General features: G+C 47.6%; 1 protein-coding gene across 4 annotated transcripts in view; it reads left to right on the forward strand.

Moving 5' to 3' along the window:
• The first annotated feature begins 7,509 nt into the window (after nucleotides 1-7,509).
• KCNS3 (potassium voltage-gated channel modifier subfamily S member 3) overlaps nucleotides 7,510-23,790 on the forward strand; it is a 35,818-nt gene continuing 19,537 nt past the window's right edge. For 2 of the 4 annotated variants that reach the window (XM_040622907.1, XM_040622905.1), the window contains exon 1: nucleotides 8,276-8,426. The gene's annotated coding sequence lies outside the window, so the exon portion shown is untranslated. Of the gene's footprint in view, nucleotides 7,653-8,275; nucleotides 8,427-19,500; nucleotides 19,825-23,790 lie in introns of those variants that run through there. The other 2 variants (XM_040622906.1, XM_040622908.1) reach the window with 2 other exon arrangements.

Raw genomic sequence — 23,790 nt, forward strand, 5'->3', positions numbered from 1 at the left:
ATGTGGCTCTGCGTGTGTGTGAAGCACATATGGAACTTCCTGAGAGTGTATGTGCACCCAGGCGGGGGTGTGCATTTCCATGTCTTTGTGTGTGAATGAGGGCACATGTGCGCCCAAGTCTTGTGCAACAGACTTGCTGTCTTAGAAATCTATCTGCTAGTTCAGGAGAAAGAAGAATTTTCCATAATTTTCAGCCACAGAATGACCTGCGCCCAAACCTTGATTTGGATCCCTGAAGGGAGTTATGAAAAGTACCTGCCATGCATTTCTGCCCCACCACGAAACGTGACATTTCAGAAGCTAGAAAAGAAGCATCTCCATTTTTAAAAAACCTCATGACTCCTTTAAGAGCTAAATAAAATAGGGGCGCCTGGGTGGCTCAGTCATTAAGCGTCTGCCTTAGGCTCAGGGCATGATCCTGGTGTTCTGGGAGCAAGCCCTGTGTCAGGCTCCTCCGCTGGGAGCCTGCTTCTTCCTCTCCCACTTCCTCTGCTTGTGTTCCTTCTCTCGCTGGCTCTCTCTCTCTCTCTCTCTGTCAAATAAATAAATAAAATCTTTAAAAAATAAAAAAAATTTAAAAAAATAAGAGCTAAATAAAATAGTAGGTGTAATATTTTTTAATACTAAGTATTTTTTGTAACCGTTGAGATTAAGATCACTTGCATTAGTATACACACTGGTACACAAATAAATTGCTTATTTTTCTCTCAGGTAAAAGGGTTGCAGTGATTGGCCGTATATGGCATTTATATAATAGCTCCACGAAGTGGGGAAGGCCCTGGACTTACAACTCTTTGAGATCGGTATCTGTTCTGATTACCTCCTTGTCACCTGGTTGGTGAAGGAGGGTTCTTGCCATAACAGGATGAGCCTTGAACACATGACAGCCAACACAGGGCAGATGAGACTGACAGCAGTTTATTAGTCACATGTTCTCACAGCCAGGGGGAGGAGGACACCACGTACCACACAGGGCCACTTGGGAAGGCTTGGGAGCAGAGAGAACCAGCAGGGGCTCTAAGAGGTATGCTTTGTAGTGATGAGAGGATGAGGGGACTCTTGGTTCCTGCAGGAGGATGTGATTGGCTTGTTTGAATAACTCCACAGGCTGGCAGGGAGGCAAAACCCATTAGGTTGAGGACCAGGTAAGATGCAGGCTGGTCCAGTCAATAGGGGAACTCTCCAGAACAGGAGACTTTCCCCCTATATGGGGGACATATCTGGCCAGAGTAGGAGAACTCCTGGCTAAGCCTCAGGGGTCCTGTGAAGTTCAAAAGTGTCAAGGCAGCACATGGAATCTTATAATAATTGGGGGATATAATAAAGTGTAATTATCCCCATTTTACATGGGAGAAAGAGAGACATGGGAGGGCCAAGGGGACACAGCTAATTTTATGCTGAGTTGGATACCAAGAAGCTTTTTCTTTCCTTCCTCTATATTGCTCTGTATCATATCATTATCTTATTTGAACCCTACTCCCACTGTGTCAAGGAGCATCTAGCCAATGAAGAGACTGAGGGTCAGAGAGAGAGGAAAAGCTCCATGTCACGCAGCTGGAGGGGAACAGAGCCAAGGTCAAATTCAGGGGGTTGAGTCTAGGGTGCTTCACTTGCTGGCACAGCAGGCTCAGGGGCTGGCTCTGATATCAGGAGAGTGGTCACAGTCCGCTGGCTCCCACATCTCTGCCCAGCATTGGGTAGGATACAAGCCCCATAATGCAGATGGAAACATCAGCAGGGTTTCTGCAGCTCTGAGAATTCCCTGAAGATAAGACAAGAAACTGGACTGAATTCTTCGGGTAAGTTTGTTTTTGTTACTATTGCTTTATGAAGAAATAAGGACTGGGACCATCGAGTCGAGTACATGCATATCCAGGGGCAGTAGTTAAAATATTTAACAACTGCTAGAAAGACTGTCAGTTCTAGCTGGGCCAGGCATTGACCTTTTAGTTGTAGGGTGGTGGGAAGTTCTGCGGGACACTGGAGAAGGGCTGAGACAATAGGAAGGATGCTCAGGGAGCTTTAGGGCAGGACTATTTACCATCCAGTATATAAATTTTTCAATATTTCTATCAGCCTTGTCCATACCCTATGACCAGCAATCCTACCGTTGGGTATGTATAAGCCTCTCAAATTCTTCCCATGTCCATAAGGGGCCATGTGCAATGATGTCCAGTTCAGTGCTGTGGTGGTGGTTCAGAATGTAGGGCTTTCAGGGTGCCCATCATTGAGGAGGGGATGGTGTGTGCATGCGCGCACACACACACACACACACACACACACACACACACACAAGGAGCAGACCAGATGCACACAGAGCAATAAACAGGGATGGAGGTCAAAACTGCCACAGAGTGGAGTGAAACACTTGAGAAGATTAAGATAAAGGACACATTTCCATTTGCATAAATTAGAAATGCATGCACTCAAAACAACCTTCTACAAGGACTATGGAAACGGAAGGTTATCAATAAGCACATTAGAATGACTGCCTATGGAGGGTGGGCTGGCAATGCAAGTGTGGAATGGGGAATAAAGGAATAAATGAACAACAAAAATGGGAGAGAGGTTTTGTGTGTGCTGCTGCTGACAATATGCCATACCCGAAGATGGTGGGTGAGTGATTTAATCCTCTGCAACCAAGAAGAAAAGAAGAAAAAGGCAAGAAGCATGAAGTCAGTGCAGCTACCCAACACTCACGGGTATTTGCAGCTGCATTTAAAGAGGAAGAGGAAGAGGAAGAGGAAGAGGAAGAGGAAGAGGAAGAGTGGAGTGCATTTGAGAGAGTGATCTCCTAGCAGACAGCAGGGCACTGACTTTCCATCTTGCTTCTCCAGAAAGATCTTTTGGTTTCTTCTCACTGCTGTATCTTGATATGGTAGAATCTCCTCTTTATCATCGCAGTAAGAAGTTCTGATTTTTTTCCAAGGAAGTTTTAATAGAAAATTCCTTCTGTCCCAGAGACTGAATAGACCACTTCCACCATCATCCATGAAAGAACTCAGTCATGTGCTCTCCCCTGTGGCATGGGAGGCTTGGACATGTACACTTTATCCTGGGCCTCAATGTATCTAGTAGGATGACCACAGTCCTGGATTGTCCGGACCAAGGAGGTTCCAGGGACACTGGACTTTCAGTTTTTTAAAAGTGAGACAATCCTAGGAAAACCAGGAAGAGTTAGTCACCTTATGATCCAGGTAACCATTGGAGATATTTTTATTGAAGAAACAGAAGAGAAAAGATCATGGGGTTGTGCCTAGCAGTCTCTGCCATGGAGAAACTTTCCACTCTTCTAGTTGGAAATAAAGGCTAGACCCTAATAGGTTCCATCACAAGTGTGGTGGATTATTAAAATAGGTGCAGAACTCCCCAAGAGGAGGAAAAACAATGAGGTTGACCCATCTGGTCTTTGTTGCCTCTGAGTTTGTTTTCCTCTACTCTCCCTGAAGTCTGAAGACCTGAAGTTCATCCATCTATCCATCCACCTATCCACCCAACTATCTATCTGTCCATCCATCCATCCATCCATCCATCCATCACCTATTTCTTTTATTCTTAGCCACTGAGCATCTGTAATGCACCAGGCTCTGAAGATACTGAGATAAGTAACATCACATGGTGCCTGCCCTCAAGGAGCCCACAGTTTAATAAAGAAGACTCAGTCTACACAAGTGACCACATATTGTAAGAGCGTAACTGTAACTAGAGGTTTGTATGAAGTATGATGGAGCCCAGTAGAAGGAATAACCAAATATGATTTCTGGGTCAAGGAAAGCTTCAAAGAATGGGTGATAATGATAGTGCAGGTTAAGTTGGCATTTGCCAGGTGGGGAAGGGGGCATTACAGAAACAGGGGGTAGGCAGGGCCAAGGCTCAGAGAGCACACAATGAGCACAATGGAAAGATGGATCTAATGTGTCAGGCTGGAAGGTAAGAGTGGGCAGTGTGTGTGTCGAGGTGGGGGAGGATGTGTGGAATGAGTGAGGCGGGGAGAAAAGTGTGAAGTGCCGGAAATATGAGTGAAGAGGTAAGTGTCAGCCAGATTGTGAGCACTCTGGAAGTCCATCCCTTGGAGTATTTTCATGGCCTGACCTCTCAGACACAGCCCTTACTATGCTGAAGTATATTATTATGAGTACTGACAAGTGGAGCGTAATATGTGCTTGCCCAAAGTTTTTGACTATGACACAGGTGTTCTATGGAATTCATCTTGGGAAATGCTCAAGAGTCCTCAGAGGACACCTCCAATGACCTGAGGAGAGGATTCCTTTGTGCCTGGAGACTTCAGCCATACTCTGTTACACAGGGTTGGTTTTTTTTTTTTTTAATTTAATAATTTATAAATGATGTCCTTTTATCTGTGGAACTGTAAGTCTTTTAGAACTGGCAAACACCTTGGGGATCATCTTGTCCAAACCCAAACAGAATGCCAGAGAGGAGATATCACTGAGCTGATCAGAGGCAGAGACGGATTAGAATTCAAGTCTTTGGACTTGAAGACCACAAATATTTAAGGTACTTTCTTTATTTTGTGTGTGTGTGTGTGTGTTTTAAGATTTTATTTATTTATGTATTTGAGAGAGGGGGAGAGAGAGAGAGAGCGCGCCTCTGTGGGTTCCATGGGGGAGGGGCAAAGGGAGAGGGAGAGAGAGAATCTCAAGCCGACTCTGCACTGAGCACAGAGCCCAACCAGGGGCTCAATCTCATGACCCCGAGATCATGCCCTGAGCTGAAATCGAGAGTTCTACGTTTATCCTAATGAGCCACCCAGGTACCTCTAAGGTACTTTCAATATAAAAATAATATAACAGGACATTTAAAGTAAACATACAAATAATTTTGTGAAAGAAGAGAGATCGTCGTAGCAATAATCTGGATTAAAAGCATTCTAGCTAATTAACTAGATTTAGTCTTGGCCTGCCTGGCATCCAAACAGAGATTGATTATGGTTCATATGTTTTCTCTTTACCTGATGGAAGAAATAAAATATGTCAGTTCCCTTTGGGAGCACATGGAGCTAAGCAGCCCTATGAAGGAGCCTTCTGTCATTCACTTCACAAACATGCAGACCCTATTAAAGGTCCTAGAAAATCATCCTTCAGGAAGCTCATTGCCTTTTTGAAGATAAACAGTGAAAATCCCATATGGTAGGTGCTACCTGAGCAACAAGCAAAAGGCATGTGGGGAGCATGAAGGGAGGTACAGAACCCTGGATAGGAGAGGCGGCTTTCCAGAGGGTAGAGATTAGGAACTGAATGGTGTCCTAAGGGAAAGGGAGTTGGCTGAGCAAAGAAAGGCTTCTGGTTGGGAAGGATGTTCCAAGAAGAGGGAGACACTGTGAGTGCAGGGAGACACGAAAAAGGCTGGCACTTCAGGGAATTAAAATGTTTAAAGGGCTCAGATCGGCTGGCGTGACATTCAGGCTGCTGTTCAAAGAGAAGCCGATATGAGGAACCAATGGAACAAATGTTAGCCACTATGACTAATACTTCCTCCCTCACCACCTTCCTGTCAGAGAACACCTTCATTTTCACACGCAGACCTTTTTCCATTTAAAAAGCAAATTAGTACCTCCCTACCTCTGGCAATGAGACCCTGGTGGGCTTCCGTCATTTAGATTTTAGAGAGAAGGAAGGGTCAGGGACAGGTTTGGGAGGGGAGAGGAGCCGGAGAACGTGGACCTGCGGGTAAGTGGGTAAGAGAGGAAGACCTTACCAAAGGAGTGCCCAGAGCAAGGAGAATATGGAAGCCTGGAAGACAGATTGCCCTGGGCCCACATTGGCTTGGGATGTCTCCACTGATGCTGGGAGTCCTCCTGGAAGCCATGGAGGAGTGAGGACTACTGTCAGCTGATGATTAGCCCCTTATAGGTTAATGCGTGGCTTGTGCAGATGCTTTCCTACGCACATGGTTAGTGAAAAGGGGATGGGCCATATCATGTGGCATAAAGACATTTTGCTGGGGTGGGAAGAGGCAGTTAAATGGATCAGAGCAGCCACTGTGGCAATGAAGACTGAGGTCAGAGGAAGAGGCCGTAGACACAGGAGGTGAGAACATGACCGTGTATGTGTGTGTGTGTGTGTGTGTGTGTGTGTGTGTGTATGAATGCATTTACCACTTTGCCTGGCTCAACCTTGGTAAACTGTCAGGGGTTAACTTTTGGGGAACAGACATTCATTTTATGACCCATACAGTGCTTTCCTGCGTATTATTCCATTTGCTTCACATGATCACCCTGTAAGGGAGGAACTTTTCTTACAGAAGAAGAAACACCATGTTGAACCACTAAGTGACTTGCTCACAAGGCTCCCCCTGGGTACAGCATGATGGGAAAGAACTCCAGTCTGTCTCTTAAGCCTGTGTCCCTTCTATACCCTGCCCCTGTATGCGCACAGCGGAGGCCTGTCCTTTCTGTCCCCCGCTTTCACAGATGCCACTGGTGGGGGTCCTTTCTGACCTCCACTGTGGGTGCCCCCTTCTAGTTCGTAGGTGTCATCCAGACCTGAGAAGGCCCTGGCTCCCTGGCTCTTCTGCACTGCAGATGCCCTCTGCAGTGCGTGGAGATTCCGAACAACTCTCATTCTCAAGTAAACAATGCTGGACTTTTCGGATAACTTACTGATTTAAAATGACAAATAGCTAACTGCTGGGAGAGACTCAGAAGCATTCTTCTCAGGTGTTGATAAAATATAAACATATTTTTAGAATAATCTTAGATCTTACACTAAAGATGATCGTATATGCAAATTACCTTCTTTAGAGGCTTGCAAACGGCAGTGTAGACAAATGCTTTGGATCCTCTTCCATAAGAGAGGGGACAAGCTTGGGGGAGCCAAAGAACAATGGGATTAGGGACAGAGGGTCCCCAAACACCTGTTCCCCAGCCGTCTGCCTCCCCACCTTGCCTTCCATGAGCCAAATGAAAATGCTGGTGTGTGAGGGAAGACTGTGTTGGGTTTTTGCTTCTCCTCTGCCATTCCTGCTTGCTACTATTCTCTCCTCCAGCCAAACCTCTCTGTAAGGTGCAGGTTTCACCTCCTTTTAGAAGCCTACCAGATATTGTAAACATTGCTCCCCTTTCTCTGATTCCTACTGAGAGTTTTGATCAAACAAAAACAGTGAGAAAATCCAGACACCACCGGGTACTAGGATGAGGTCACAAAAAGTGTCTTTCACCTTTTCCGTGCATCTCTTTGCCCCTGTCCCCTCCCACGTGCCGGCTCAGGACCTGGAACTTAACTCTGTGTGGTCTTGCTAGGTGCTTGTCTGAGGCCAGTGGTCAGCAGGTGCCGGGTTGGGGGCTGTAGTCCCATTGCGTGATGTGGGGGCGGGAACACCGGGCGCCTACAGCTTGGAGCAGCTGGCTCTGAGGAATTATTGCAAGTCTGCACAACTTAAAAATCTGCAGTTTGGGGGCGGGAGGGGGAGCGCGGGGGTGGGTCCCCGAGCGTCCCATTTCTCCTCCGGGCGGTTCACTGAGTTCTTGCTCACTGCAGAGGGGCCGACCATGCCTTCCGGACCACACGCCGCCCTCGCTGAGGCCTCGGTTTCTCAACCTCGGGCTGAAGGCATCTCCCTCTGACCTCCGCTTCCATCCTTCGGGAAGGAGACCCGACTCGTCCCCCTTCCTATCAGTGCATGCGACTTGATAGGTAAGTCGAGGAATGGAGCCTGTGAAACAATCTTGCTCTGCAAATGCAGCATTCGGGCAGCGGGGCTGGTGGTAAACAGGCAAGACCAGGGCTGTTTTCTCCTTCGCACTTTGTTTTAAAACAAGTTGGGGCCTCGATACTTCCTAAGAGAATCCCGGCAAATTTGCGGAGTGTCGCCTGGGCCGCGACTTTCGAGAGGCGCTTGCCGGGGCCGCGGGGGCCGCGGCGGAGGTGAACTGTGTCCCGCGGAGTCGCGGGCTCCGGCCCGGACTCCAGCCCGGAGGGCGCGCAGGTGGGAGGCACCGGGCGCGCTCCTGCTCCCCCCGGGTCAGGGCACGCGGCTCCGGGGGTGACTCTGCACTCGGGTCTGGGCGGGGGTGCGCGCCCCGTCCGGCAGCCAGTCTGTCCTTCCGTGCGTTGGCCGGTCGCACCGCCGGAGCCCCGCAACCTACAACCGCACTCGGCGGAGCGCCTGGCGCTCGGCCTGAGGAGCGCAGGCGGAGGGCCCGAAGCTAGGCGGCTGGCGAAGCGGGACCAATGGGGCGGAGGCCCAGCGGCCGGCCCCGCCCCGTCCCGCGCCGCCCCGCCCTATTCGCGGCTCCCAGGCGCTGCGCTCCGGCCGGGCGGGACCGACGGACCGACCCAGGCGGGCCACCCGGCTCTCCTCGCCGCCGCCGCGGCGGGCGCGGGGCCGCGCGGAGAGGCCTGATCCCTGCAGCGCAGGCGGGAGGCGTCGCCAAGCGGAGCGAGCCTGAGGCGCCGGGACTCCGGCAGGTACCTGCTCGTGTCCCCTCCTCCGCGCGCACTCCGGCGACTTCTCCGTCCGACCCTGCAACTTTCGCCACCTTTTGCTGCCCCTGCGGCCCCGTGGCTCGGGTCACGAGTGCACGGCCGCGCAGGTCTAGGCCCGCAGGGGACTTTGAATTCTGCTGGGCGCCTGTCTCGCGGCGCCCCTCAGCCTCCGGTTCCCTGAGCCCACCGTCGCTGGAGTCCTAAAGATCCGCCTGTTGCGCGAGCCGCGGGCGGCGACACGGTGGCTGGGCCCCTCGGAAGGCCGCAGGGAGGGTATCTAGGATCCGCTGTTGGGCGTGGGGCGGGTAGCTGCGGGGTGGAGGACGGACTGGAGGCGGGAGAATCGGGGAGCCGGGGAGAGGCGGCACTTCGCGTAGGGCATCCCTGGGGCGTTTCCTTAGCCGGGAAGCCTTTCCTTCTCTTCCTCGAGAGGAGGCGCTTTCCTGGCGAATGTAAGTGCTTCCCGGGCCGCCTGCTCCGCCTTCTTCCCTGTCATTCCTCCCCTCCCCTTTGCCCTACAGCGGTGCCGGGCGCCCCGCGACCGTCGCAGGGCAGAGCGCACCCAGGGCCCGGGTGCTGGTGCAGCGCGGCGCCCACGGACTGCCGGCGCGCTCTGGGTGCGAGCGGCTTGGGGCTTGCAGGGCCGCCGGGGAGTCGCCCGCCGACTCCCCACGTTTGCATCTGTGGTGTGGGGTCGGGAACTTCCCTTTCCCGCGCCCCTCTGGGTGGCTGCCGGACCTCCTGAGGTGAATGGGCTGGCGAGCGAACCAGACCTTCCGGCAGGTGCCGCGGCAAGCCGGGCTGGGCGCCTTTCGCATTGCAGGGCTCCGTCTCCCCCCCACCCCTCCTTCCCCGCTCTGTCTCTCCCGTCTCTTTGGGGAAAGGAGCACCTTTGCCGTCCTTGGTGTGTCGCTCACATCTCGGCTAGGGAGACTGAGCCGGTAGTCGAACTCGGGCAGCCCGCGGCAGGGGTGGAGGGCAGCAAAGAATCCCCTCCACTCACCGGAATAAGCCGGGGGCTCTGGTTTGATGCTCGAGAGTGAGCGGGTGGAGCGGGTTGTGCCTGCTCTTGATGAGAGCGGACTTGCGGTTCGTCCCGCTCTTGAATTTTTTTTTTTACTTCATCTTATTCTCTGAAGAGTGGGGCAGGTGAAGAAAACAGGATCAGAAACCTTCCCCTCCCTTTTCCATGTATTTGTTTAAGTGATTTGCATAACCATTTGCTTAGAACTGTATACATTGCCCCCCTTTTTAGACTACTTGCAAATACCTGCCCAGGTAAACAGGAAGCAAGCATTTTCCTGAGCACCTGCCCCCACACAGTTAAGGCTGAAAGAGGGTGGAGTTGATTTTGTGGTTGAACTTGGTGTAATATTTCGGTTTTACTCCTCACCTGAGTTGTAAACTCCGGGGGGACATTGATTCAATCAGTTTGCGTTTACGACCGGCTCCCCCGGGGCTGGGCCCCGGGCTCTGCTCTGGGGATACACAGTCCGAAATGAAGTTCCTGCTCCCGGTCTAATCCGGTCCTTCTTTTTCCTTTTTTCTCCAGATTCCTTCCTTGTGTTCTAATATTAAATTTGTCTTTTCACAACTAGGGATTGTCAGTATTGGGGTAGGGAGGAGAAGGTGATGCCGAAGTGCTTAAGAACTCTGAGTCCAAATCACGTCGTGAATATTCTAAGGAGATTTGTGGGATCTGTTTAATTCAGTCTTGTGTCTGAGCCATTTTTACTTGGAAAATCAGCCCGAACAAGCCCATTCATCAATGCAGCAAAGCCAAGCTTTTGCTGGTCAAGTGTATAAAAGCAAATAGGGGGGTGTGAGCAGTCTTTGCTTCGTTTAGAAATATTAGAATATTAAAAATCCAATGCTCGGGTGCTTGGGTTTGCCAGCAAAGCACCAGCTAAGTATTTTTCCTTCTTCCTTATTATTATTGTTATTATTATTTTTAAGAAAGATGGGGAAGAGTGGGGACTCCAGACACCTCCTGTCTTAAGTGAATTTCGCCTTTCACAGTAATCGTTCGCGGACTCTGTGTCCCTCTGTTCTACCCAAGCGAGATCTCAATCTGCCCTGTGTCTGGCATTTGGGGTTGGAATGTGTGCAGCTTTGAGAGAGCAGGCACCACAGGGCTTTCCTCCTCCTTTTTTTTTTTTTAATAGAGAACATTTACTGGCTGCATACCATGTGCCAGCTACTCTGCTCGGCACTTTTCCAGGCATTATCTCATTTAATCTTCAGAACCACCCATGAGGGAGTGAGGCTTTCCTTCTTCATCACAGTGTTTCTGGGGGAGGCAGCAGTAGATGGAACCCCTGTAGGTATATTCTGAGTCCCATGGGAGATCAAAAGGGTGGGGCAGGGCTTGGGGGTCCCATGGGCAGACAAGGGTGGCTATGCAGGGTACCTGGAGGCAGAGTGGAAGGCGTGTCTTTACTACCCCAGTTTATCAGGTTTCAGGAAGGTGGATTCTCTGGAATGCCCTTTGTGTGAAATACCCACAAGGACCTGGGTTCCAGCCCTGATTTCAGTCTCTTTATGGCTCCTTGACTTAAGTCACTTTGCTTCTCTGAGTCGCAGTCTGTTCAGCTACAAGGATCTAGATGTCTCTAGATTTGTTGTTACTCTTTACTAGGCACTGTGCTAAAAGCTCTGGATGTATTGACTCATTTCATCCTGGTGACGACCTTTGGAGGTGGGGTCTGTTATACTACCTTATTTTATTTTTTAAATTTTTATTTATTTATGTATTTATTTATTCATTTTTATTGAAGTATGATAAGACATACAATATTATATGAGTTTCAAAATATACGACATAGTGATTTGACAATTCCATACATTACACAGTGCTCACCAGGATAAGTGCAGCAATCATTACCCAATTTTAGATGAGGAAAAAGAGAAAAACTGGGTGACTTATGCAAAATCACACAAGTAGGACTACATGAAGCCAGGATCCGGTCCCTGGCATCTGGCTGCAGAGCCACTGTGGGATTCTGCTCTCCTTGGTTATCCCTACAGCCCCAACACTAACCTACGCTTAGTAGGACACAGGCTGGTTTGTGGAGTAGTGAGTAGTAGCGGTGGCTTGCCATGACCACGTGGCTTTTTGGCCTCTGTCTCATCCTTAGAAGGAACCTTGAAAACTGCACTGAAAAAGTATTCTTTTTGCATTTGCCAAAAATGTCTTCTTTCCAATGTAATTGGGAAAAAGGAAAACAGACCATAAAGATCATGGGCTAGGTAAACATTATGGCTTTCTCCAGAGAAAGTGCTTATTTTCAATGAGAAATCCAGAAAAATCAGAGAACACTTTGTGCTCTGAGTCAAATCCATCAAAAGCGCCAGCAAGTAACCAGCTTACAAGAATTTATTATGTGGGTGCCATGTGCCCAGTAGGCATCCAGGGCAGGCAGACTGTAAGACGTGTGTTCTCTGAGCCCCAACATAGAGCGGACCTGGAGACTCAAGATTAACAAGCTCTAGACAGGTCAATACAAGATGCTAAGTATTTGAGTCCTGATAAAAGTCACAAACTGTCACATTTGTATAGCCTGCTACAATTTGCAGAAACTTTCACAGGGTTACCTCATTTCAGTTCTAGTAACAGAGTGTGATATGCAGTGGGCGGGGTGGGAGTTTGGAAACCCATATTACAGATGAAGGAAACAAGGCAAAGTGAACCACGTGGACATGGCCGGAGCATGGGGTCTTCTGACTCCAAAGCCATCATCAGTCTGCCTCACAAGGAATGTAGTACATGCGGAAGGTCCTTGGAAGTGACAGAGTTTGAATTTCATCCCGAAGTTGGCTTTTGGTCACTGCTCTTGGCTAGTCAGGAGGAGCAGGGGAGGAGGGGAAAGTATTTGTTGCTGTTGTTTTATTTTTGCATTCAGGAGTCTGACATGTGAAACATGGAAAGAAATCTCAATTACGATGAATTCGGTAACAGTGCTGAGAATGTGCAGTCAAACGTAGAACCTGATTTAGAAGAATTTCCCTCCCTGTCTTCCTTTATCATTTTTCTTTCTATCATTTCTTCGTGGGCAAGGGGGTCTTGCTCTCTTTGGAATCCTGCAGAACCTTGTACCACGGTTTGCTTGGAGTAGATACCCTTTAAAATTATCTTTAATTGCACAAGTGTTGAATGATCAAGGCCTAACATCTGCTTCTAGCTAATAACGTTCCAGATAAGCAGTAAATGTTGACAGCAGCTGGCTTCAGTGTGCTTGTTGAGGTCCCCCGTGAATGAAAGCCTTCTGCTCATCAGCCTGAGCAGATCAACTGAGCTCAACTGAGCAGCTAGCAGATGCTTATCAGTGTTGACTTAATGATTAACTTATGTGGTCATATATATCCTCTCTACATATATAAATATGTACAAGCATTCATTCCACAAGGTTTGGAGTACTTACCCGGCGATACGTACTGTTAGGTGCTGGGTATTCTGTGGTAAAGGAAACAGGCATGGAGGGGGTGGGCGGTGGATGGGGAGGCAGACATTAAACAAAGAAATGCAAACATTTAAGTAGTGCCAGCTGCTCTAAAGTACTTCCTGGGGGAGAGGAGCAGGGGTGGGGAGGGCACAAGGTTAGATGGGGGAGCCAGGAAGACCTTTCTGAGAAAGGGACTTTTCATTCTGAGGGGCGCACAGGAGTTCATCAGGTGAAAAGTGGGAGAAAGAGAATCCCAGGATGCAGAAAGAGTGTGAGCATTTGAAGGAAAGGATGCACACTGAGCCTAGGAGGAACTTCTAGAGAGCTGGGGCGGAGAGGGGGTGGGGTGGCGGGGAGGGGGCCAGAAAGGAGGGCAAGGGCAGATCATGCTGCAGCCTTTACACCAGCTTAGGGACCTTAGAGTTTATCCCGGAAGGAGCTCATGGGTTTGTAAGGGGGGGGGGTAGTATCAGGAGCCAGTTTACATTTCTGCAAGATGGCCCATGAAGACAGTGAAGAATAGACCAGAGGGGCTCAGCCGTGGCAGTTGGGAGCCTGCTTAACTGGAGGGTTAAAGAGTTGGGACCAGATCAGACTGACTGGAAACCAATGGGAGCTGAGGAAATAGAGGAGGCACTTGTACAGTTGGCTCTGAAAGGGATCAGAGAGGGTGTGTGGATATGCCCGTCTATGTGAAAGCCACATAGGGCTGAGGCTAGGGAGCTGAGCCCAGCTCCTCAGTGAATCACCATGTCCACATCTCTGTGCTTGGAGTCATATGGCCCTAGTGCTTCTAGAAGGTAAGACATTTGAATCCTAGCTCTGGTTTTGTCTCTAATTGCTGGGGAAATTTGAGTTTATCTCTTGACCTTCTCTGTTTTTGTTTTTATTTTCCTCGCAGCCTGTTGATTGTATGATTAAAAAAAATAGGTAATCTGTCTCTGAATATTTTTCTCCATGAGGATCATTCACATGTGTTAATTTGGATCGTCTTTATAAATTGAGCTAGGGGAACTATGAGTGGGTATGTGGAACATTTGTGGTGAGATTCTAAGCATTTGCTCTTTGATGATTACCAATACACTGCTTGGGAATTGCCTTAAATGGAGAGACAGCAGTGATAAGCCTGGTGGTGAGGAGATGCCGAGCCCCGCTGAGCTATGTGGGGGGAGGGCTGGTGGAGAGCCCCAGGCATGGCTAAGCCAACTTTCTGTGTCTCGGTGGAATCCTTCCTTACCTGCTCTTCTTCATCCCATGAGACTCTTCTTCTTTATCCATGGATATCTTATAAAAAGATGCAAGAGAGTTACCTCTGGTCTGTCATCTGGGGACCCACGTTTAGCAGAATATGACGGCCTAAGGTCGATAATAAACATCACAGATAGCCTGATGGGGCCTTGAAAAAGGGACCAGGGGTGCCTGGGTAGCTCGGTCGGTTAAGCGTCTGCCTTCGGTTCAGGTCATGATCTCAGGGTCCGGGGATCAAGTTCCGCATGGGGCTCCCTGCTCAGCGGAGAGCCTGCTTCTCCCTCTTCTCCCCGCTTGGGCTGTGTTCTCTCGCTATCTCTGTCGCTATCTCTTTCTCAAATAAATGAGTAAAATCTTTAAAAAAAGAAAGAACAAGGGATCCCTTTGTAGCTGTGTGGAATGAGAGCGTAGATAAGACCACACAACTGAAAGCTACCCCAAAGGTCAGTTAAGACATCTGCTGTTTCCTGATAACTTCTCTCAGGAATGCGGACTTCTATCCTGGCGAATAACTATTGTGGTGAGATGAAAGAATCACAGCAGACTAAAATGTGGGGCTTGACTATACCCACAGTTTTTTAAACTTTCTTTTATGTACTGGTCTGGCTCTCTTAAGCCCTGACTGACAGGCCAAGGTGAACCTAAGAGCATTTCCTGGGATTTATTTAAGGTAAAGAATTTCATTGGCCCGAGGGGTGGGAGGACTTGGCAGCTGAAGACTGTGGTTGGTAGGTTTGGATTGAGAGGAGGTGCCTGGGTTCTGGCAAAAAGTTAGGTCAGCACTCTTGTCTTTGAGGTCAGTATATCATACCTTCTGGGCAGGGTTTGTCTCGTGGGTTTTTAAGATCCTGGTTTTCTAAGTGTGGTACGGTCATAGGCTGCTGACATCAGGTGCCCCTCTATCTATCATCTTTGTCAAAGAGTAAAAGGGCATCGATGTCCCCATCTCTTCTTATCTCCTTAATCACAAATCTGCAGGGTAGGCTCCCTGGATATGCAAAAACAGGAATCTTATGGACGTTCATATGGTGCCTGAGAACTTCACCTTTTATGTGGTTTCCCCAGACTTCTTGACCTAATTTGAAAGCAGATGTCGCTGTGGTGCATCTTTGCGGTGATGCACGCCGAGTTTTCTCCCATCGCCCCCCAGATTTAAAATGTGGACACTGCAGTGCGTTTTGCATTCTCATCTGGTGTCCTTTCTATGGGGCTTTGAAGCAAAAGGACAGGATGCAGTCGTGTAATGTGGCCCCAAACTCTAATGGGTTTGCTTTTGGCTGTTTTCGACCAGTCACTCCTGTCAGCCACATCATTTAAAAGCACACAAGCAAGCCTCGTTTTACAACCCTTCATTTGTAAGTTAGTGTCCGCAGCTCAGAAATAAATCCTACAGTAGCATTCTTAGGCACTGGGGTTAGGTTTCAGAATGTGCGCAAATGCAGAGGTTAGGTCAAAGGAGTGGGAAGCTAGATGGTTCTTCGTGGAACTCCAGGATTGCGTGGTGTTGAAGGGAAGTGGAGTTCTCTCTGCTAGAAGCAGGGCCCTGCTCGACATGCCGCACACACTGACACACACCGTCCAGGGGACAGAGGTGGTGTGGGCTGCTTCGCCGATTACAAAGTAGACAAACCACAAAGAAGTACCAATTCATATGGAATGTCGGTTTGGCAAGAGGCAAAGTGCTTGGCAGTTAGATGGTACTGATGGTTGCATATTAGGAATGCATTTAATACCACTGAACCACACCCTTAAAAATGGTTAAGATGGTCAATTTTATGTCACGTGTATTTTATCACAATAAGAAAATTGGGGAAAAAAGAGAAATTGAGATTCCTTTGTTTGGGTCTCAGATTCTTTCCATGCTTAAAAATTATTGAGTTTGTATAACAAACAACAAAAAAATTCTGTTTGCACCATTTTATTGTTAACTTTTTCAGAAGCTACCAGGTTGGTCTAGTGTGTAACTATTTTGAATTTCCCTTGCTACACTAACGAGTAGGAAATGCAAGACATGGAAAATTTTGAGTGTGAAAATCAGGTAAAGAAAGCCATGCTTTCCTCCAGGGTAGAGAGTTTGCTTTTTCAAGTGTGCATTCCTGTTTACTGTGGAGTCCGACCCGAGGTGGTGCCCAAAGCTCTCTCCTGGGGCTTGGTCCTGGACTTCACTCTCCGGAGGATACCTCGCTCTTCAGAGAATCTCCTTGTCCTCCCTCCAGCACTATCCCACCTCCTTCTTCCTCACATGGAAAGCTGGGAAACTCTGAGAGGAGGGTGCATTTAGGAAATGAGTTGGAAAAAAGAGAGGTGTGAGATTTAATGTTAATAAGTCAAATTGAAAGCTTTTTGGCTTGCGTTGTCTGGGGAATCTCATTATTTTATAATTTTTTTTTTCATGTTGATGAAGTATGGAATTAGTCACAGCAGATAGTTCTGGGGAAAGTGTTAAAAAAAAAAAGTCCTCCCAGGGTGGTGTCTAGGAGCTGGATTTGGATGTTTGTGAAGCATAAAACCATTTTTTTCCGACCTTCCAAATAATGGATTAGATGCTGTATGAACGATCATATTTATTTTATTATATCTCTTAAAATGTTAAATGAAACTTTTTTTTTCATCCCATGAAATAGCTGCTCGGCTTCATACTAGAGCAGGAGACACTTGGTTCTCTGAGCTCCTTGTGAACATACTGAGGATTTATGATTTGGCAAAAGCACTCCGTTACTTCTAGTAGCAATACGCGCTCTTCTGCAATCCTTCGGAAATGTCATAATGTGTCGGGCGCTCCCACTGGGTACAGAGAAGCAATAGCTCAGCGAGGCGTCTCATCCCAGTGTCCTGGAGCCCCCAGGAAGGCCCGTATGTGAAGGCAACTCCCAAGTGGCCTTCTTTGCTCCATTTTGAGCAGGAAAATCCTTGTCTTTTACCCTTAAGTAGATCATTCATTTGGCCATTCTTCCACCCAAATCTCCCACTTGTCGGCCGTGTGTCAGACACTGACATCACTGTGTATCGGTGAGGTTGCTAAGGAATTGGGACCGGGGGTGCCTGGTGGCTCAGTTGGTTGAGCGTCAGGTCATGAACTCTGGGTCATGAGATGGAGCCTTGCATCGGGCTTATGCTGGGTGTGGAGCCTGCTTAAGATTCTCTCTCTCCCCCTTCCCCTGCTCCTCCTCCCTGTTCCCCCCTCCAAAAAAAAAAATTGGGTGGAAGCACCAAGGAGATGTGCCTATTTTTTTTTCCTATTTAGCATCAGATGTGTGTGGGCTCCCATGTGGTGCATCAAAGGCAAGTGTCCTGAAAGAGGTGGTCTTTGAGCTGATTTCTGGAAGATAAAAGTGGAATTAACCAGAAAAGAAGGGAACAGAAGGAACAGCTTCAAGGAGGTTTGAGAAGGAGTGTGCACTGTGAGATTGGGGCTGGAGAGTAATTGGATGTCACTGAGGCAGGGGGGCTTGCGGTAGATTGGTGGGTACCGAGGCCAGAGAGGCAGGCAGAATGTTCTTGCCGCCTCCCCTGTGTGCTGAACCATTCTGAACCTCATGCAGAAGTGCTGGATCATAATACTGCCTCCCTCTGGGTTGATCTGCGAATTAGAGAAGTTCATTCGGTCATTCAGTATTTTTTGGCTGGGCATTAAGGAGACAAAGATTCAGAAAAAGTAGGCCCTGCCGTTGTGGGGCTCACAGTGCGGTGGTGGAGGCTTCCAGGAAATTGTTCTACTGCAGTTCAGGAAGTTAGATACTCGATGGAGGCAGGCCCTGCTGGGTGGGGGCCTGGATTTGGGGCAGGGAGAGATCTGGGGTCAAAGCTTGGTTCTGGAGAATGTGATAGAGAATATGAGTCTCGAGGGGCATTCTGAGCAGACAAATGAGTGAGGAGTCAAGGACACTTTGGGAGAATTTCAGGTAATTCCTTATAGTTCTAGAGTTTGAGTTGGTTGTAGAATGTGAGGATAACAGATGAGGAACCATAATAATGACAGCTGACATTTAATTGAGCATTTACTATGTACTAAGCCCAGAGGGCTTTATTCTTATTATCTCCTTTTTAATCTTCATGACTGCTCTCTGTGGCATGTGATATTTAGTATCCATGTTTTACAAATGGAAAAAAAAACACAAAACACCCCAAGGCTCAGAGAACTTAAGTGATTGCCCAAGGTCACACAGCCGGGGGGTGGCGAAGCTGGGATTCAGACTCAAGCACTCTGGGTCCAGAGTTTATCCTGAAGGGCAAGGCAGCTATCAGAGGACCTGAAGCCCGCACATTTTAGAAGGTAGCTTGAACTTGGCATGGAGAATGAATCTGGAGGCAGGGGATGGGGATAGGTCTAAGGCAGGGAAGACAATTAGAAGTGTATTGTAATAAACCATGGAAAAATACCAAGTGTCTGAATTAAAGCAGAAGCCGGAGGGATAAGGAAAGGCAAGGAATTTGAGAAATATTTGGGAATAGAGGATGAGAGGAAAGTGTGGACACATTTATTTTAAGGTCCCAGTGGGACATTCAAGTGGACACGTCCAGGAGGCAGTTATAGGAGTCTCAAATGGAAGGGGGAACATCAGGGCTGGACATACACATCCGGGCTCTGTGGTTCAATGAAATTCCCAGAGAGAGGAGCAGAGGGACAGGAGAAACCCAGGGGGTTGCAGTGACACGCATTTGAGGCCTGCAGATTGTATCCAGGCTACAGATATGTTTCGTTTGGCTCACAATAGCAAAACATCAAAACCAGTAATTGCCAACATTTAGAACATTGGGAAGGTTCACATAAAAATAAGATTTGTGGGTGTTCTTGACAAGTTGGGCGATCCGACCACCTGATGTGCACAAATAAGGGACAGCAGTCCCCTTTTGGCAGGACTGGTGCTCTCCAGCTTGTCACAGCGGCCAGATGTCCCCTTTTTTTCATTTCAGGCACCTGCGTGGTCCCTGAAGGTATTTTATTTTGTGACCCCAGATTTAAGGTTTGGGAAGACAAAGCAGAGTTTCACAGGAAACCAAGAGTGAGTGGGCGGACATGTGGCATCAGTGACCCCCAGGGGCTGGGAGGTGGGCAGTGACAAATGCCTTGGATGGGTAAGTCACACCCAGATGAGAAGTGTGCTGTGGGTTTGGTTGTCTAGAGGTGCCCTTAGCAAAAACACTTGGTGGAGTGGTAGGGCAACAATTGCACAAGAAGAAGGAAGGGTGAGTGTGAAAAATGTTTTCAAGAGCAATGTGTCACAAAGAGCAATTGGGGTTGGGAGAGTTTGTTTTGTTACTTTTTAATATGTGAGTGCCTTGATCATATCTATATAAGGGTATATGTGATATAAAATAGTACTTTCTTTGTCCTCGACTCACATTTCGTAACTATAAGGAATCCAGTCTTAGCTTTGGTTGTTCTTATTAAAACAGAGTGCTCCAGGGGCCAGAACGGAATGAGGTTCCTTGTATGGGTGTGAAGGAAGCCCTGCCAAGTTCGGATCTTCCCAGTGTGCGTGCGTTTTTGCTGGTTTGAGCAACAGTGCCTTCAAGTGGGCAACAGTACATTTCAACAGCAGCGGGTTAAGTGGAGCAGTGCCCATGTGGTGACTTACTACCTGCGTTTACTCCTGTGGTTGTACACTGGACCCGTTTCCTTTTCCTGCTTGCCAGGTGGAATCTGTGTGATGATCTTACCAGCTAGCATCCCTTCTATTTCAAGCTGGGTGAGTGGACCTTTTACTGGTTGGATGCCATGTACCAATTTTCCCATTTACTTTTTTGTATTTCTTTTATGATATAATTTGATCTGATAACTTATTGTGTGTGTGTGTGTGTGTGTGTGTGTGTGTGTGTGTGTGTGATTTGTCTATCTTGTCTTCGATGAAAACTCTTTTTATTAAGAAAGAAATGCATTTTCTTCTGCAGTGGTTGATAAATAAGCTACCTTCCTTCTGTGGTGACCACAATTTCACAGGCACATTTGCCGTGATGTTTCTTTCCTCCCGAGAATACAATGGGTGGGGGGAGACTTTAAAATTTGACATGGAATGGAAGCAGCTGCTGGCTTATTAATGCAACAAATAACGTTTAAGAACTTACTGTGTGTCAGATGAGGCTAGAGGCACTTGGGATACGGTGGTGGTTAAGATAGATAAAAATTCCTGCTTTCATGGAACTCATTTCTGAGTGGGGAAATAAATAATGAATATGATAAAAAAAATAAAGTACATGTCTCTAAGTATATTTTAGGGAGTGATAAATGCTAAGGAGAAAAAATAAAGCAAGGAGTAGGGGGATAGCAGTTTCACAGGGGGTATTTTAGATAGGATAACCAAGAAAGACCTCATTTGGAAGGTATCATTTGAGTCCAGGCCTGAAGGGAACGGGCAAGCAAGCCATCCCTTATGGATAGGGCATTCCAGGCACAGGGATCAGCCGATGCAAAGGCCCTGAGGCAGAAATGATGAAGGAATAGCGTGGACCCCAGTATGCCAGTTGGGAATGAAAAAGAGAGAGGAGAAGGAGATGAAATCAGATAAGTGATGTGGGAGGAGGAGAGTTTTGCTTTGAGGAAGATGGAAGCCATTGAAGAATTGAACACAGGAGGGACATGGTGTGACTTACATTTTAACAGGATCTCTAGCTAATGGATTCTTAACCCTTTTTGTGCCATGGACCCCTTTGGCAGTCTGGGGGAGCCTATGGACCACTTTTCAGAACAGTGTTTAAATACAAAAAATAAGAGCCACAGAATAAAAAGGAATCTAGTTGTATAGAAATATATAGTTATCAAAATATTTAAACCAACTTATGACTTAGTGATATATGTGCTGCTTTATCAACTCCTTCAGGACGATCTAGCAGTAGGTCTATATGCACTGTGACTTCAAAGAAACAATGAACTTACGTGATTACTTTCTGAGACCTGGAACAAGTGTGCTGTGATATGAAATTACCAGGAATTTCTAATGGAGTGAAGTCACTGGTACCGCTCTTATTGCTCTGGGCCCCTGCCTGCATTTTTAATGGGAGGAATTACTACATTTCAGTTAGAGATTAGTGAAAATCAAGAATTTAGCTTCCCCCCCATCTAAATTCAAGAACTTCCTGAATTCTCTCTGCTGAGCCCTGCTTTCCTGCACTATGAGGGGGAGGTGCAAGAGAAAAGTGGGGTAAATTCAGGAGCTGTCGCCCACATTTCTGGCCTTGCCACTGTCTGCACTTCGTAGACATGGCTGGGATTCGCTGTTTGCCATCTTAGGTCACTGCAGTGCCTGGTGGATTGCTGTACCGAGTGCCAGCCTCTAATTTTCCAGATCTGGAAACAGCAATAACTCCGAGAGGCTTTTTAATGCCTCTCTGACTGGTTCCTTGTGGCTAAATAGTGCAGGAGACCTGAGTTATGGTCCTTGTTTCAGCAGATTCTCTGTATGGCCACCTGCAATCCATTCTCCTTTCCTAAAGCCAGAGCTCACTCACCTTGGTTATTCCTGGCTCACAGAGGTGTGGCTAGTACAGTAGACTTCTTCATATTCTACATAAATATTTCTAGGTCATAGGGCTCCGTTAGCCAGACTTAACTATTTTCTGCTCTCTGTACATACCACAAGCTTTCTCATCCCCACGGCATTGCATGTGTTCCTTCCCCTCCTGGGAGAATGACCTTCTCACTCTTAACCATCTTCTTTACTTGTTCGTGTCTGACCCGACCCTCAAGCCTCAGCTCAGATGCCACCTGTTCCCACAGTTGTCCCTCCTTCCTGATCCCAGAGGGACCCTTACCTCCTGTGAATTTCCATGGCACCTCGGTACCTCTCCTCGGGGTACCTGTTGTCTCCTGCCTTGTACTGAAGTTACTCATTTACCTGTGTGCCCTCCTCTGACCCCTTCTGAGCAACTGTAAGCTCCGAGGGCAGGAGCCACATTGTTTTTTGTCCTCTGTAGTTCCCAGGACAGTACCTGCCTCAGAGCAGACGTGAATGAGCAGCAGACACGTATGATTCTATAGATGTTAAAGGAGCCCGTCGGTGGAGGATCCAATATCACCCCAATCTGTACGTTCACTTTGTGTCTGTCCCGCCCCCCCAACCCTTCCCCAAGTACTGACCAAAGCTGCTTTTGATCTTTTATTTTTTCCAAAAAGAAATGACTATTTATTTATTATTTAATTAATTAATTCATTTTTAAATATTTTATTTATTTATTTGACAGAGACAGAGAGAAAGAACAATCAGGGAGAGCATCAGGCAGAGGGAGGGGGAGAAGCAGGCTCCCTGTTGTGGGGCTAGATCCCAGCACCCCGGGATCATGACCTGAGCCGAAGGTAGATGCTTAACCGACTGAGCCATCCAGGGGCCCTGAAACGGCTATTTACATAAGCATTTCGTGATACTTGCAAAGAAAGTCACACAATGTTGAGAGATACAGAGGAGAAAGCAAAAATCATCCCAATTTCTAGCATCCAGAGAGAATGCATTTAACACTGTAGTGTATATTCTTAGAGATTATTCTTTTTTCCCTTTGAACGTTAGACCTCTTTTATAAAGACCAGATCATGCCATATGTTGTACTATAATTATTTTCTCTTTTTATTTAGCATATCGTGATGATCTTTTCATGAATCTGTAGTAGAGCGTTGTGGTTAAGAGAATGGCTTTAGAACATTATTGTTTAAATTCAAACCTTGAGGCTATCACTTAATAGCTGTTGACCCTGGAGAGTTAGTTAATTTCTCTATTTACCAGTTCTTCCATCTGTAAAATGAATTCCATAAAAATACTACTTGTTCAAATGTCACGAGGGTTAGGTGGGTTTGGACATGCGAACACCCAGAGGTATTGAAACACGATTCAGTATACAGGGGCTCTTCCTATGATTCTTGCAGTGTTTTTAATGGCCACGGAATATCCCATTATATAGCTACCTCCTGCTCTGTTTCCCTGTCGATGCACATTTAGGTTGCCTCTGACTTTTTACTCTTAGGAATAACTACTGATGCCGCGAACATCCTTGGATACCCATCCTTGCATGCTTGTCTAATTTATTCCCTCAAGGTACAGTCTCCAATGTGAACTTTGTAATACACATTGCTACAGTGTCCTCCAGAATGTTTCCTTTTCCCTGTTTCCTTCACTATTACCGTGGCATGGTAGGTTTTTCCCCTCTACTCTCTAAACTGCTTGTTCTCTGTTGCTCTTTTAATCACGATGTTAGTGCAGATGCTTGATGCATCAGCCACCAGAGACACAGGGATAGATGAGACTACCCTAGGGTCTACAGTCCCCCAGTGGCCTGATTTGCCTGCCTGTGTCCTGGCTGCAGTCTGAACCCCTGATTTCAGCTAGTCCTGCTTCAGGGGGTTCCTGCAAGGGGATGGAGCCGGGCAGTTCCCTTCTGGGGCTGGTGGAATAGTGGCAGCCATATGGACAACTCAGGGTGGTCCCAGAGCCTTGTCACCAGGTAAGGATGACCATGCTGGGGTCAGTGGCTGCGATGTTTCGCTCTCTCTTGTGAGGTGCCCACCCTTCCACAGGGCTTTTCCTTGCTTTCCTTTCTGAAGATTGCCTTTAGAGGTGACTCAGTGACTCAGCAGCAGCCTGCTGTCTCCCTCTGTTCCCCAGGGAGGGTTGTCTAGGAACACAGAACCCGAGGAGAGGAAAGTGGTGTTTAGTTACCCGTGCTTCAAGCCT

This window comes from Ursus maritimus, unplaced genomic scaffold (genome assembly GCF_017311325.1).
Source record: "Ursus maritimus isolate PB19 unplaced genomic scaffold, ASM1731132v1 scaffold_6, whole genome shotgun sequence".
Taxonomy (NCBI): Eukaryota; Metazoa; Chordata; class Mammalia; order Carnivora; family Ursidae; genus Ursus; species Ursus maritimus.